Consider the following 17,648-nt stretch of genomic DNA (forward strand, 5'->3'; position numbering starts at 1 on the left):
GGAGAAAGATTTTTTTCTTATCTAAATTTATTCTAAATACTTGCGTGATTGCAAGCTAGTCTCCAACTCTTATATCCTGAATATCATGCTGTATACACCAAAGAATAGGAAAATGAACACAGGTAGACAGTACATGAAAGAACTCAGGGAGAGAGTTTGGGGGGAATAGTTGTCACCAAATGGATTAAGGGAACCTGAGAGGCAAAGAAGTATTTAAATAAGGTACCATGACAGCCAATACCTTTCATGACACCCTGGAGCCCAGATAGTCAATTAGAGTTGCCCCAAATTCAGCAAAGGACCAGGCCTTTGGCTCCGCTGACAAGTCACAGGAAGGGCGCTTACCCCAGTGAGGAAGTACAGGAAATGACTCTGAATCTCTTTTCTTTGAAGGAGGGAAATTTCTGGACAAGGGCTTCACTCTGGGCAATTAGCCAAGACAGCAAGCAGCTGGAAATGAGTCCATAGGACTGATGGCGGGAGCAGGCTGGCATCCCGTGCCATCGTGAACACCTGTCTCTAGTAAAAGAATAAGTTTGAGCTTCTGTTTGACAATTTGAGAGCAGGGAGATTCAAATCTCCATTTTGAGAAATGCGCAAAAACACATTTTGAGGTGATTTATACATTGTGTGAGAATATAACGGTGTGGCTGGTTTAATAAAGAGCTAAATGGCCAAAAGCTAGGCAGGAGATATAGGTCAAACTTCCAGGCAGAGAAAAGGGAAGTGGGAAACGAATCTAGGCACATGAGAGAGACACCAGGAGACACAGAAGAAGCAGGATGGGTGTAGATGGCAGAATGCAGATGAATAGAAATGGGTTAATTTAAGTTATAAGAGCTAGATAAAAAAAAAAAGCCTGAACTAAGGCAAAGCATTCATAATTCTTAAGTCTCAGTGTCATTATTTGAGAGTTAGCTGGTGAGACAGAGAAAGACTCATTACAGACAGTGATGTATTTCTTCAGGTCTTCCTACAGAAATCTGCCTTCTGCTTCTAGTAGTAAGTAGAAAAGCCCTTTGAAAAGGCTTGGGTAGTGTCCTTTGCTAAGACTAAACAAATCCATCCTCAGATCTTAAGGTCTGTTCAAGAAACAGGAGTTAAAGTTCTCTACTGAAATTATTCTCCATTTCTATTTCAGAAAGCAACAGCAGAGTCAGATTGTCATCCAACTGTCATTGTTATTGGTACAGCTAGACGGAAGAACATGGCAGGGAGTCAAGAATCTCCTCCTCTAGCCTGGCACTGAATTGTCGCTCAGTCACTGAAATAAAGATCAGTTGGGCGGCTCAGATCACTCTCCAGGTCTACCCTCACCAGCTCCCGTCATCCTGTGCCCCTAAAGGGGGATTTGTTGTGCTTACTCATTGGACCTCTGCTAAAAGAAAGAGAATTGTCTACACAGTTTACAAAGGGATGATATGAAGGCACCTTAGAGACAAGAGAATCCAAGATGGTGACATAGAGGTACCCAGCTACCACTTTCTCCACAAAGAACTGTTTTAAAAACGTGAGCGATCACCTTTGAAGGTGATGGCTGAGCGAGTGTGCTGGAGCTCAGAAATGAGAAAGGAAATCCTGTAAGGTGCACAGACCCAGCAGGGCAAGCAGAACACTGACTCCTCGGTCTCAGGTCAGGGGGACTGTGGGCTCTGGATCTCAGATAAACAGCAAATGCAAGAGTCCTCAAATCTCATTGCTGTAGATGGCAGAAGTCCTAGACACAGGAGGGTTTCACAACTAACACGGGCATGGAGCCAAATGGAAGGAGCTGCCTAAAGTCCTCCAAGTAGCTTTGCTTCAGAGTAGTTCAGAAGGAGGTTAACCCTTTCTAAGCTCCAGGGTATAGGCTGGAATATAATGCTACCTTGAAATTAGAACCCCTACACTACTACCATGAGGGGTAGAAGCATCTCTCTCTCTCTCTCTCTCTCTCTCTCTCTCTCTCTCTCTCTCTGCTCAAACAAGTAGACTTATCGCCATGTTTCATACCCTTAGTATCAACACTCCCTTTGAAGCTTCTACAGCCTATACCTCAGCACTGTCTCTACTACTACCAAAATTCAAGCCTGCCCAAAGTTCTAAAAATCATTCACTTCTGGAAGTCTACATCCAGTGCAAAACTCACATACTATACTGGGACACCTAGTTACTGGTGATGTTGCCAACATCTGGAGAATTCACACAGATATTGCTCCTTTGTGCTTCCTTGTAACCAAGGGCAGTGTACCCCAACCAACTAACATCCTACAACCCATCACAGAAAAACAGCTCTCCTTATGAAAGTTGCTCTATAAAATAAGAACGGGTAAGGGCTGTATAATGACAAATTCAACAAAGAAATATAGATCATGAAAAATAATCCACCAAAACCTTTGGGCTGAAAAATTCAATCCCTGAGAAAAAATACAGCTGAGAGTTTCAACAAAAGACTTGATGGAACAGGAGAAATAATTTATGAAATTTAACATGTCTTTTGAAAAAGTAATCAAAAAAGAAGAAATGAATAAAAGAAGGTTCAGAGAAGAGGGACAGAGGGAAATGAAAAGAAAAATAATTAGCAAAGTCTATGAGAATTATAGAACAATTAAGGAAATAATTATAAATATTCCAGAAGGATTATTCAAGATAAAAGACAAAAAATTCATTCAACAAGCTAAATCAGAAAACCAAATCATTGGAAAGAAACTGGTGGCCAGATAGTTCTAGGGGCCTCAAATTACTTGTAAAAGTCCAAATGTAAAATACACTAAAGTCTCATGTATTCAAACCAGTGGTTCTAATGTTCCTAATGCTGTGACCCTTTAGTTCCTCATGTTGTAGAAATCCCCAACCAAAAATTATTTTTATTGCTAGTTCATAACTATAGTTTTGCTACTGTTATGAATTATAAAGTAAATGTCTCTATTTTCTGATGTTCTAGGCGACCTCTGTGACAAGATCATTTGACCCTCAAAGGAGTTTCTACCCACAGGATGAGAACCACTGATTTAAACATTTTGTCTCTCACTGGAATTATTTTGGGAAATTGTGCAAGCAGCTTCTTGTTCCTGCCACCATGACCTCCATGAATGGTGGACTATATCCCCTGTGACTAGAAACCACAGCCACCCCTGTATCCCTTAAGTTGCTTTAATCAGGGTATCTTATGCCACAACAAGACAGTAAAGAAGACACGGGATTTAGTTTAATTTATGACCCATGTTAGCTGTGCAGGGCCCATTCACTGGACAGGAATCCTGTGCTGCTTGAAATGGAGAAAGGGGACTGAGGACAGTCACCATCACCCTGCATCTTAACTGCAGATGCCACATGACTAGCTGTCTCAACTTCTGTCTCTGTACCCTTCCCAAATGATAGAGCATAAGGTTGGTTGGTCATACTGCATTTACACTCAGGAAACAGAGAGTGAACAGGAAGTGAGGTGAGGCTGTAAAGCTGCAAGGCCTGTCCCAAGTGACAAACTTCCCCCAGCCAGGCTTGAGGTTCTACAACCTTCCCAAACAATGCCACCAATTGAGGGTCATGTGTGCAAACAAATGAGCCCATGGGGACATTCACATTCAAATCCGGCCTCTGGATAATTCCTCACAGACACACCCGGAGGCCCACACCCCAACTGATTCTAAAGGCTGTTTAGTTGACATTTAACATGGATCACCATATATACTATGGTGAATTTGTGAAAAAAAATGGTGAAAATAACAAATATTCCATTTCCTTCAAGAGAATTACCATCAAGCTAATAAATTTCTCGGCAGCAAACTTTCAGATTAGAATAAAAGTGCTGATTAAGAATAATATGTGCCTGAAAGAGAAAGTTATACTTACAAAGTGTTCAGAAAGGAAGGATAATGCTTTCTAAAATATATAAAACAGAGACGGCATTGCCTACATGAGAAAAATGTTTAAAGGAGTCTTACATGAGGGAACAACATACTGTAGTTACCGTCATGATAACACACAGGAACAAAAATCACTGGTAAAAGACATATACAAAAGAAAAAATAAAATAATTCAATCTTTTTTATTTTTATTGAGCTCTACATTTTTCTCTGCTCCCCTCCCTGCCTCTCCCCTCTCTGCTTCAACCCACCCACCAAGGACTCCATGCTCCCAATTTACTCAGGAGATCTTGTCTTCTTCTACTTCCCATGTAGATTAAATCTACGTATGTCTCTCTTAGGGTCCTCATTGTTTTCTAGGTTCTCTGGGATTTTTGTTTGCAGGCTGGTTTTCTTTGCTTTATGTTTAAAAACCACTTATGAATGAGGACATGTGATAATTGCCTTTCTGTGTCTAGGTAACCTCACTCAAAATGGTTGTTTTCTATCTCCATCCATTTTCCTGCAAAATTCAAGATTTTTTTTTCTGTGTAAGTACTACATTGTATAAATGTACCACATTGTCCTTATTCATTCTTCCGTGGAGGGGCATTTAGGATGTTCACAGCAACATTGTTTGCCATAGCCAGAACCTGAAAACAACCTAAATAATTCAATCTTATTTCTACAGAAAACACCAAAACATAAAAGCAAACAGTAGCCGGGCGGTGGTGGCGCACGCCTTTAATCCCAGCACTCGGGAGGCAGAGGCAGGCGGATCTCTGTGAGTTCGAGGCCAGCCTGGTCTACAAGAGTTAGTTCCAGGACAGGCACCAAAGCTACAGAGAAACCCTGTCTTGAAAAACCAAAAAAAAAAAAAAAAAAAAAAAGCAGACAGTAATATACACAGAACATACAAAATAATTTTAAAACAATGAAGAAAATGATAGTAATAAATTTTACTTTTTATTAACCCTGCATGCAAAAAAATAAATTCTTTAATCAAAAGAAATGTGGTAACTTGATGGGAGTTTTTAAATGCAACCTAGTTACATGTTGCCTGCAAGAAACTCTCTTAAAATATAGACTAAAACAGAAGGAAAACTGCATTCTTCAAAAATGCAAACACACACCAGCTAGAGTAGTTTTACACACAGATCAAGTAAGGAAGCTTTTAAATCAAAATGTATTAACAAGATAAGGAATGTTAGTAGACAGTGATAAGTGGATCAACTTATCAAGAGGAGATGACAACTATAAGTGAACCCTCAACTCTGGAAAACTCAATTATACAAGACCATCACTATAAGACCTAAATGGAGAGAAAGATCCCAATGATCTTTGGGGACCTGAATACCTACTTTCATCTGTGGACAAATCATATAGACCAAAGAAAGTCAATGATTAAACAGCAAAAATAAATTACACTATAAACCAAATTCACCTAACAAACATTTATAAAACTTCTTATACAGTAGTAAAATAATTGATATTATTTTCATAAGCACAGAGTGAATTACTCAAGAGAAACTATTCACTATCCAAATAAAACAGATATCTATAAATACTTAAAAAATAAAATCATATCATTTTCTCTAGTTGTAAAGAAATGAAACTAAAGATCAGAATCAGGAGTCACTTAGGAAATTATAAAAATACACAAAAACAAACCAATATGCTTTTGAATTACTAATGAGTCAATGAAGAAATACAAAGGAAAATCACAGAAAAAATACAACTTACAAATGCTTATGGGATACAAACAAAGCAATATTATAACAAAGTTTTTAATCAATGACATAAAGGGAGAGAGAGAACAAATAAACTGAGTTTCCTTTGCTGTTGTCAAGATGAAATACTGTAACAAAAGTAACTCAAAGGAGAAATGGCTTATTTTACTTCACAGTTCAAGGTTCACAATGGGAAACAACCACGAACAGTACAATAAATTTAACTATGCTCATATCCAGCTCTCTTTCTCCATTTTATATGATCTAGGATTCCATGCCCTAGAAATATCCCCCAACATGCACACACAATTAAGATGGACCTTCCAACATTCGTTAATGAAATTAATGAAATCAAGATAATTCCCTAAAGACATAATCAAACATCCATCTCCTAGCTGATTCTGGATTCTGTCAAGCTACTAATTTTAACACCAACCACCATATAAATAAAAGCCACAACAAAACAAACACAACATTAGTGGAAGGAGTAAAATAACAAAGATCAGAGTAGAAACAAACAAAAAAGACAAGTATTAAAGAACAATGAAATAAGGTTAACTGGAGGGGGGCATGAAATGAATAAACATACAAATAAGCTAAATAAGTATAAAGGAAAAGATTTCAAAAAATAAAACTAGACTTGAAAAGGAACCACCACAGCTAATATATCAAGTTATACTACATATTCAATATTTAACCTTCTTGACATGAAAGATTGTTAAGAACTATCATAAACAACTATACACTAACCAACTTTAAAAGCCTGTAAGAAGTGGATGAACTCTAGAATTCATAAAATCTATAAATCGTGAACTTCAAAAAAATGGAAGTCACAAAAAGACAAAATACAATAAAGACTAGGCGGGACCTGATCGCTTTGATGGTTAAGTCTATAAAACATCTAAAGAAAATGATGACAATTATTTTAAATTTATTTTGTTGACAGAGGTTTCTGTCCAGCCCAGTCCCACAACTATTCATCCCAAAGAAACACACAGAGGTCTACACTAATCATAACTGGTTGGCCTATTAGCTTAGGCTTCTTATTAACCCTTACATCCTAACCTACATTAACCCTTAATTCTTGTCTGTGAAAACCAAATGGCTTGATACCTTTTATCAGTGAGGCATTCTCATCTTGCTTTCTCTGTGTCTGGATGACAACTGTAGACTGAGCCTTTCCTTTTCCCAGAATTCTCCTGAAAGAGATTCATGGGAAAGCCCTGTACATTTAGATGTAGGAGAAATCACTAAGGTCTTAGGAACTGGAAAGAAAAGCACAGCATAAGGGTTATAGTGAATGGGCACATTTGCTGTGCAATCAAACCAATGTTCACAAAATATTCAGTGATCAGTGATAAGTTTTTCATAAAAACTCAATATACTTCACGCTTACCACGGGCATGGGCGATCTGGCACAGATGGCATGGGTGTAGAAGATCTGCCTCAACCCCTCACCTGAGGTGGTTCGGTCCCAGCACCTGGACCGACCAGCTCAGCTACCACCCCCCCATGAGCTTTGTGTTTGCCCACCCCAACAGCTCTCTCATCTGTGTTCTACCCGAATGTGTATGCCCAAACATGTGAAGGGACTATTTCTGCGGAATCATAGTCACAAGATCTTCATGACTCCCGGCAAATGAAGGAGAAGAGTTCCCATGAGGGTCCAGTGTTGATGTTGTGCCAGAGGCCAGAGACCTTGAAGAAGACCAACAATTCATTGCAACAAACATTTACAAGTAAAGCTGAGTGGATGTAGTGCTTTGAAAGAAAATGGTCCCCAAGGGGAGTGGCACTTTTAAGAGGTGTGGCATTGTTGAAGTAGGTGTCACCTTGATGGAGAAGGTGTGTTGCTATGGATGGAGGTGGGCTTTGAGGTCTCATATATATTCAAGCCATACCCAGTGACACAGAGCACTTCCTGTTGCCTGTTAAGATGCTGAACTCTCAGCTACTTCTCTAGCACCGTGTCTGCCTGCATGACACTATATCACACCATGATAATGAACTAGATCTCCAAAAATGTATGCCACCCAAATTAAATGGTTTTTCCTTTTTAAGAGTTGTTGTGGCCGTGGTGTCTTTCAAAGCAATAGGAACTTTAACTGGACCAAAGGGTATGTGTGACTCACTGCAGCTCCCAATACCACTAAATCAAATAAGGAGATGTTAGAGAGGCGGGAAAGACAGAGGGGAGAAGTAGGGTTTTGTTTGTTTTGTTTTGTTCTTAATAGTATTTTTAAAATTTTCTTTTCAAAGAGATGCTATGAGGGTGAGGCAGGGATATAGAGGGACTGGGAAATGAGTGGGTTTGTCAAATTCCAAAAAAAAATAATCTATAAAAAATGTTAAAAAACTAAATATACTTTGAACTCTAGAAGCTAGGAAGCAATAAATTAAACCAGAGAAAGAAGAAAAAATAGTGATATTGACAGTAGTGAATTACCAATGAAACAGAAAAATGACTCTTAAAAAGACTGATAAAGTATTCAAGATAAAGGTCAGCAATTTCATCAAATAAAAGAGAGAGATGTAGTACGTGTGTGTGTGTGTACACAGACCAGAGATGAAACATACATTTAAATACAGAATTTTTTAACAAATTAATAAAACATTGTAATGTAATGTCAGTAAAATTGATGTAGCAGAAATTATTATTTTAGGCTTAAGTTGGAGTGTTAGAAGTAGAAGTGCTTCGATTTCAGTTTTGGCAGAGGCTCTAAGACTATAAACTTTAAAAAAAAATAGAATAAAAAGTACATAGCTTTGGTTTCCAAAGTAAGGTTCTCAATGACAGTGTAGACCTAGCAACATCCCTGTCTCCTTCATGTCCTAACTCCAAGGAGAGGCTATGAAATGATTGGTGGTTTTGGAAGTAAGAGTGTTGGCTCTCACTTGCCTTTATACCACCATAGTCAGGATGGTATCTGACCCACTCATGAAGATAAACTCCAGTGGCAAGGCAAAGGAGTTACTGCTTTCTCACTGCTAGCAGATTCTATTCCATAATGCCTGGAGCTGCAGTTCTCAACCCAAGGGTTGCGACTCCTTTGGGGGTCACATATCAGGTATCTTGCATATTGATATTTGCATTGAGATTTATATCAGTAGCAAAATTTCAGTTATGGCATAGCAACAAAATAATTTTATGGTTGGGGCCACCACACCATGAGGAACTGTATTAAAGGGTTGAAGCATTAGGAAGGTTGAGAACCACTGACCTAAAGACCAGCTGGGAAAACTACAGAGGAAATGTCATGATCTTCATCATCTCAAAAATGATTCCATCTGTATCAGTCTTCCTCTGCTGATAACATAAAACATGCCAAATACCTAAAACAACAGAAATCTCTTTTTCCTGGGAGCTAGATTTCTTGACTCGGTATCAACCTGGATCTCGGAGTGTCTTCTTGCCTATTCTAGTAACTGTTATAAACAGATGAGAGTAGCCATGTCATGCAATCTACATAAATATTAATAACTATGTTCCCTACTATAATAAAGTCTGTGGCATGAACACTGATGTTTATTCTAGTCCCCTTCGGGCAGCTAGCACTGTAAAGGAAGGGTATCGAAGGATGCTCTTTCTAAAGATTCTGACATAGGTCCTTCTTGGCCTTGCTGTTCCTAGCACTGAGTGGGATATAGGGCTTACAGTTACATCAGCCCGTTTTCTCTTTGTCATTTTGTCCTGTTCTATGTATGAATTTCCATCTTTTTGCATTATGATACTGTTCACACTGGATTGGGTTTCACTCTAATGATTTCATCTCATGTGAATTTTATTTGCAAAGACCCTATTTCCAAAAGAAGTTATATTCACAAGTACCCGAGTTAGGACTTCATATTATCATTTGAGTGAACACAACTCAATCAATAAAACCACCCAAGAGTGTCCGTTGTGGTAAGAAAATTTTGAAATCTGAAATGGAAACAGATTTGGATAGTCACATGACCAACCAAGGATGAGTCTCTCCTCTAATCTGGAAATGTCCTCATGGGAGCCACAAACCTCAGGCCAAAAAGCCTGATTTAAACAGTTGCTTTAATCAGAAAAAAAAAAAAAAAGAATACTGACTGTTGCCATGCCTTGCAAGTCTGACAAAGAACATGCATTCTATGAGTAAGTGTGGACAATGTGTAACTAGCAACTAGTTAAAGCCAGACTTGCGGTATGAACTTAGATCGGGCATATCAAAACCATACTATTGTCTTGCATGTAAACTACAAGCCCCACTTTTCAGTACTCTGGCATCGTATGCTATTTTACCAAATTAGGTCAAGAGGATGTTGCAATTCTGTAGAGCTTTGTAATCACAAAGGAAATTCTAGCTATCGCCAAAAAACCATTGGCACATCTGTCACATGCTTTTTGAAATTAAAATAAAAATTAAGAAGCAATTACTTGTTCCGGGAAACAGAGTCCTGAGCCACTGATGGTGAACAATGATAGAGAAGGGTGCTGAAGGCCTCCAAGTTCTCCTCTGACTAAATGTGTTGCCTCCCTCATCTGGAGGCAGTGGATGGTGACACAGAAAAGCAACTGCGATTATCCAGTCTTTGATTTCACAACCAGGAAGACACCCACTACAGAGCCTTCCAACAATTTATTCAGTTATTCAGTCAGCAATTTTTTCTCACGGAGCCCCAAACTGTTTCAAATCTTTTACTAGTATGTTTATAAAAACAAACATAACCCGTGTTAAGATGGTTAGATAGGAAGATTAAAGGCTTCTAGCCTAAGAGGCTTTGACAACCAAGTTTTATGGCTACAAACAAGTCCTGGAAGTTGAGCTTCTAGTGCTGTACAAATGAATCTGAAGCAGAAATGGGAAAGGAGTTTAATGACCACTATAGAGTAAGTGTGTAAAAACTCATTTCTCAATCATATATTATATGATTTGCTCATGAAACTCATAAGCAGTTAGACAGCACAAGCCTCACATACATGCAATTGCTTTGAGAAACTATTGGCACTAAAGAGAATGCACTTGTGAGTTGCCTACAGGAGAACGGAAGATTGATTCCATTATTTACATGGGCACAGGTTGGCAGCCAAGAATCTTATCAAAATATGCACCATGGCAAGAAGGTGTTTCCTAGAAGCGCTCTCATTTTCTAGTGGACGGATTTCCTTGTAACCCGGGACTCAGCAGTGATTCAGAGTACTGTGGTTTCAAAATGATTAATACGTGAGGGTTGTAACAATGTGAGTCAGCCGAAGGGGGAAATGTGTGCGGAAATGAGAGCTCACCACAACCTGTGGCCAGGGTTAGTCAGTGAACAAAAGCACAAAGGGAGACACAACCCTCGTCATTCAGATTTTCTTCTTCTTTGGCAAATGCACATAACTGATTTCAGAGGATTCACAGCATGATTCAGATGTGCAGACCAACAGGAACTCTCCTTTGCATTACCTCAGCAGGCAATCAGTGTACTCCCAGTGTACACCAGAGATTATTCAAGGTGCTTGACTGGGTGGATAGCAGAGAGGCAGACAGATGGTAGGTGAGTAAATAGACAGACAGACAGACAGACAGACATAGAGATATAAAGATAGTAGATAGATGGTTGATAGATACATAGACAGATACATAGACAGATACATAGATACATAGAAGTATATGTAGAAAGATACATAGATACACAGATGATAGGTAGGTAGAGAGATAGGTAGGTAGACAGACAGACAGACAGACAGACAGATAAACAGAAAGATAAGTAGATAGATGGATACATAGGTAGGAAGGGAGGAAGAGAGAGAGGGAGGGAGAGAGAGAGAGAGAGAGAGAGAGAGAGAGAGAGAGAGAGAGAGAGAGAGAGAGAGAGAGGATAGATTTTACTCCTGAGCTTGCATAAAAAACCTACTAACTCAAGAAAGGCATCAAACAAATACTTTCTACCAACTGAAGTTCCAAAGACATAATTAAGCATTCAGGGCCAGAACAGGGATTCTTGAAACTCTTTCAGGGAATTGATGCTCCCACACCACTGAATTGAATTGGTATTTAGGTTTATTTATAGTACACAGTGTTAATTTTCCCTCTTGTGCCTAAAATAATATTAATTTTAAGTTCCCTTGGGATAACTTACTTCAAGCTAGTAATATGAATTCAAAATATCCTCTTACTTTGGTCTTTAAAAATAACACCATTTGGGGGAGTTTTTTGTTTTTCATGAAAGGGTTTCTCTGTAGCTTTGGAGCCTGTCCTGGAACTAGCTCTCGTAGACCAGGTTGGCCTTGAACTCACAGAGATCCACCTGCCTCTGCCTCCCAAGTGCTGGGATTGAAGGTGTGCGCCACCACTGTCCGGCTTGGGGGAGGACATTTTTATGAGAGTTGATTGGCACCCTTAAATAGATTCTCAGGCAAATACACTTAACTTTTTAGGCATGCACCATCCTTGAGGACTGGCCAGCATGCTGAGGTGTGCGCCCTTTGTTCAAAGCCGAGGCCTGAAAAACTGCAAGTTTTCTTCAAATGAGGAGATCCCTGAGACAAAGACTGTTGCAGCTATGGCAGCTACTTTATTCAGTATGTTGTGTCTTCTAGCACGGTACCTTTGTTGAAGTCACATGATACTTTATACAACTATAAATACTTAATAGACTATGTTGAATGGAATAATGGAAAACCAATACTGAGAGTCGATATAAGTATGAGTAGAATTTAATCAGCATCAAGACATCAATTTCACAGCCTGGGTTTTCAGAGATTTTCATTATCCACTCATTTCCATGTTAATTGTTAATATACTTATTTGTTCAACACACTAATTGAATTCCTATTCTGTGAAAAATTTTGTTCTGTAAATTGTGGAAAGAAAGGGGCATTATATATGCATCCTGTCCTTGAAGAGTTAAGATCAGATAGCATTCCTATAACAATTAAATATAAATACTTCAAGATGTACCTCGATGCTGCATACAAGATGGAGACATATGCTGGCCCCATAGCTACTACCCACATCTGGTCAATGAGCACACGAAATGTCTCTTATCCAAAATTCATGGCAAAATTATGCAAAGTAGTTCAATAAGGAGACACTGTAAGTTATTGTCTTAATCTTGTCCCCCAAACTATTGGCAGTGACATAGCAGGTCTCTGAGTGTGTGTTCATTTACATATAAAAAGTAAGTAAGCAGCTTTGAATTTTACCACAGCTAGTGACAAAGATATGACTTGGTGGTCTGCTGCTCAGGCATACAACATGCAAAGATCATACAGCAGCACCTTTGTGTCTGACCCATCGTAGGCTAGACAGTCCTGACGGTTTACTGTGGTTTCACGCCCCAGCTATTCTCGCATTACCATCATCTCTGGTGATTGCACAGGCTACAAACTCAGTGGTAATGATATGTTCCAGACCTGGGATAGGATAAGTAACTCATACCACCACCATGTGTGGGTTCTGACTTCATGGACTAGCAGTGGAGTTAGCCAGCTTTATGGGATTCTGCACGCATTTCTGCTGACTCAGACATGGATGTAAAATATAGAATGGCATGCTGGGACAGAGCAGCTTTTTAAACTCCTTCAGGGAGTCTTTGTTCCTAAATCAATAATTGGATTCTGCATGTTCACATGCAGGTGGGTGCTTGCTGTGTGTGCACAAAATGAATTGGTCTAGGTGATAAGGTAAATCATTTGAAAAATCACCCTAGGATAATCCCGTGTAATTGCTAGTGTGATATTAAAATAAGTCTGGTTTCATAATGTTCTTAACTTTGCTTTCATATTTCATTATGCTTTAAAAATACAGGCCTATTTAAATGTATGGCCACATACAGCTTCTTTCCTTGTATATCAGATACACAGAAGTGTAATTCATGTATACTTGGTCTTGAATAAAGCTAAATATTTACCAATACCTCAGCAGACCTGACCATTTTTTTAGAACAAATATCCAGTAAAGATTGCCTTTATTGTAGTATACTAATAATGGTTTTAATTGTAATGAGGACAGCTTATGTTTATCAAGTACTTCCCAGACACTAAGCATCTTTGAAAACACCACTGGTCCCTGCAAAATAACATTGTGGGATAGATGGTAGCCATAGCTCCATTGCTACAGATGATAAAACCTTCAAAGTAAAGGCACTGACAAAGTCAAGTCATCTAACTTCAAAACCAAGAAACTCTTTAAAACATTCTGCAAAAATTCAAAGGTCAATAATGTGATGCTTAAATACAATTAAGAAGTTGGGAAGCTAAAATTCTAGACTTCAAATGTTTTGAAATGAAGTTAGGAATATAGTTCAGTTAGTAGATGACCTGCTAAACACATATAGCACCCAGGTTCAATCTTCAGTGTTGTATGTTGGTAGTTCCAGTATTCTAGAGGTGGAGGCAGGAAGATCAAGGTCGGTCTTGGCTACATACAAAACAGAGGCCAACATTGACTATATTAGCCCTTGCCTCAAAAGAAAATGTTTTAAAATGTAGTCTAAGGAATAAATCCTGCTTGATCATGAGGTGTGCTCTGTTTTGAAGACTTGTAGTTGAAAGTACAGCCTAATGCAAGCATAGCTGTGTGACTCCAACCAGACATACAAACCATCACTGAGCCCGCTCAGTTGGAAAATTGAGATCTTGCAACATAGGCAGGAGGCCTTTACTGTCTCATCAATGATGCCTGAACAAGCCTGGAAGATACACATGCTTACAGATGCCCCTACAGTGCAATCTGCCTTGTTTGCGTAGGGCAGGAAAATAGAGCAGAGGAGAGTATACACACCGAAAGTTCAGCCGCCAAATCAAATGCACCCTAGTCTAAGCTGTTGAGTTTGTGCTGCTGGCAATGGTTAGTTTATAAATAACTTCTAGAGTTTAGTCACCTGTGAGAAGAAAAAACTTGAGCCTGTAGATATTACCTATAGGCTCTAGCTTATGTGAGAATTGTGATCCTGTTTGTGAGAAGGCACATACTAGGCATTTATGCGTATGTTTGAACTCACGTGTGTGGCCTTCCTTACAATCTTAACAACTGATGGTCATGTTTTTCCAGATCTAGGGACTAAGAAATGCAACCACTCAACTAAAAACCAAATCTTCAGCACAGATGTGGCCAAAAATTGGGCATAACAGCGTTAATCCTGAAGTCTCATTATCATGTAATATGTTTTTCTCTAAAAAAATAAATTTAATTCTGATTCCATTGTTTGTAGTCCTTGCCAAGGTTCTCTCAGTACAAACAGCTCCCAAACTAAATTATGCAAAATTTAGAACATCCCTGCCCACCTCCAATAAACATACCCCAGGACACCATGAGGAGCATGCATACAGCAGCCTTCTCTCTCTCTTCTTTTCTGAATAGTTTGGTATACTTGAGTTCTGTTGTGTTAACTGTGGAAATTGCTAATGAGTATTTTACCCAGTTCACAAAATAAATAAATTACATTTTCTGTGGATCAAATCAAGAGTCAGTGGACTACTGTTCATTCCTAAGGGTAACTTTATATTTAGATTGGACAAGTCATCGGGCTCTAAAATTCTGCCAAAGCATTCCTCTTGGACTCCTGCAAGGGAAAAGAGGATTCAGAAGAGACTCTCTGCCTCAATCTCCTGACCCCGCCGGCTCCAATCTGGAGAGGTCTCTATATAAATAGGCCTAAACTCCCAAGGGATCTGTACCACTTCCATGTCTCCAAGCCCCTATCGTGTACTCTTACATCATGGTTTGGCCTGACATATTAAAGAACTCAACCCCTTCTAAAAATATTCTTCCTCATCTAATCTCTACTGAATTGTTCATATATGTTTAAAAGTCACAAATATCATCCAAAAACATCTATGTAATGGGATAAACCAACATTTTTATTACATTGGGAGATTTTCCCCAGATATCACAAAGGTTTTTTTTTTTTAATCCCTCCAAACATTCTCAACATAGTCTTCACAATGTCTTCACAAAGCGAACTATGTATGTTCTTGAAAGTATATTGCTACTTCTAAAATCAAACTTCTTTGGCCAAGACTGACCATCACATATTCTTCAGCTGTTCAGAATTAGGGGAATTACACTCAAGTAATTGCTTCATGTTTTGTTCCTTCATTCATTCAGCAAACATTCTTAAGAACATTAGCCTATCAGATGAATTGGGCCATGTTCTGGAATCCTGAACCAATATTGTAATTTTTTTCTATAGATAACATGCACTAGAATAAAAACTGACATGTAAGTAATGAATACAGAGGGCTTCTGTGGGTATTATACCTGACCTTCAGCCAAAAGCGGCATCATTACAGGGAAGGAGTCACCCTAACCTCAGAGGAGGAGGGCACACGCTGAACAGGTCGAACTGAGCATGAAAATCAAGCAAATGCCTAGCCACATCTCTTCTGAGTGGGAAAGGGGTAAGCGTTCATTAGCTCAGATTTTTAAATTACCAGTTCTTCCCATGAACAAACAAGGGAGCTGAGGATAACTTATTATCTATTCATTCTAGTAATCTAATTCCTAATGAATAATTTAAGAAACATTGCAGAACCCAACATAGAAAAAGAGAATGTGAAGATGCTATGGAGGATTATATAAAGTGTTATGGATGGATAATGTTGATGGAAGGAAAATTTTTCTTTGCTGTCATAGAGAACAAGACACATCTGAGAAGTGTGTGTGTGTTCTATCTTAAGTTGTAAATAGACTCATTATTAACATAGAATGTATTGAAATGCCTAACTACACTTGTGGATTACCTGTTTCTCTTTAAGTTCAATTAGTATTTGTTTCCTGTGTTTTCAACTTGGGTTTTAAGCACATGCACATTTGTTCCTTTTTGATTTATTTATCACTATTAAATGCTTTCCTCATTCATGATAATATTAATTGCTTTGGTGTCTACGTGGATTGTTTTGACTTTGTTTTGAGACAGGGCTTCTCTGTGTAACAGGCTGTCCTGGAACTCACTTTGTAGACCAGGCTGACCTGGAACTCAGAGTTTCACCTGTCTCTGTCTTCAGAGTGCTGGGATTAAAGGCGTGTGCCACACCACTGCTCAGGTGTGTCTACGTTTTATGACGGCTTTCTTAGGCTAACATCTGGACACATTTCTTTATCCTTTTACTTTTGTTTCAGTTTTATATTTGAAACAAGCTTCTTGAAAACAGCATACAGCTGTGTTTTCCCTCCTCATCAGAGTGGATAGATTTGCCATTTATATTGAGTATTTATAGCAACAGCAATTGATCTGACCACGGCTACCATTCTATTTCAACATACCTTCTTTGCATTTGTTTCCTATAAAGTCTATATAATTTCTGCTTCTATTTCAACCTCCCTTTTGACATGAGTTGCCAGGTAATCAAGCTTCAAAATTCAAAAGCTTTGCTCAGGACTTTGCAGTTTCTCAGATCACTCTCCAGTGAGTCTGCTGTGAGCTAAGCTCCATCTTACCATCTTTAAATTGAGGAACTAAATCTCAGGTGCAGGGGGATGAAAGAGAGATGAAGGAAGAATGTAAGCAAAGCCAGAGAGAGAAAATATACCAAAGTCAAGGAATAGCCAGGAAAGAGGATAGACAATATATTGAGGGCGGGAGGAGGGTAAGTGGGAGAGCGGGAGGGGAATGGGAGGAGGGAAGGAAGGGTAAATTCTTAAGTGGAAAAATAAATAAATTAATTAATTATAAAAACAATATATTGAAAGAAAAAGAGGAAAGGGATGACGGGATAGTTGGAGGGATGTAATGAAATATAAGAAAATATTAAATACATGATGTAAATACTTGGTAGCTCGATATTTACAATACAGTTCTTTCAGCTTTTTCCTCTAACAGAGTTGTAAAGAATCTGAGAAAAGGAATATTATTCATAGTAGTTGACATTGGGTAGTTATTGGCCTTTGAAGAACATTGTAGTCCTGGGGTAAGTGTAAGTTTAAGAAGTAGGACACTCATTCTTCACAGAAGAGAGAAAAAAACTATCTTCAAAATCAAATGGAAGCACACAAGATATCCAAAGCATCCCTGAACACAAAGAACAATCATCCCACTTGGTTCCAAAATATACTATAGAACAATGATGGTACTGCTATAAAATGGACATTCAGTTCAATGAACTAGAAGAGAAGGCCCAGAGACGCACCAACAGAGC

The sequence above is a fragment of the Chionomys nivalis genome, chromosome 15 (assembly GCF_950005125.1).
Source record: "Chionomys nivalis chromosome 15, mChiNiv1.1, whole genome shotgun sequence".
In the NCBI taxonomy this organism is placed as follows: domain Eukaryota; kingdom Metazoa; phylum Chordata; class Mammalia; order Rodentia; family Cricetidae; genus Chionomys; species Chionomys nivalis.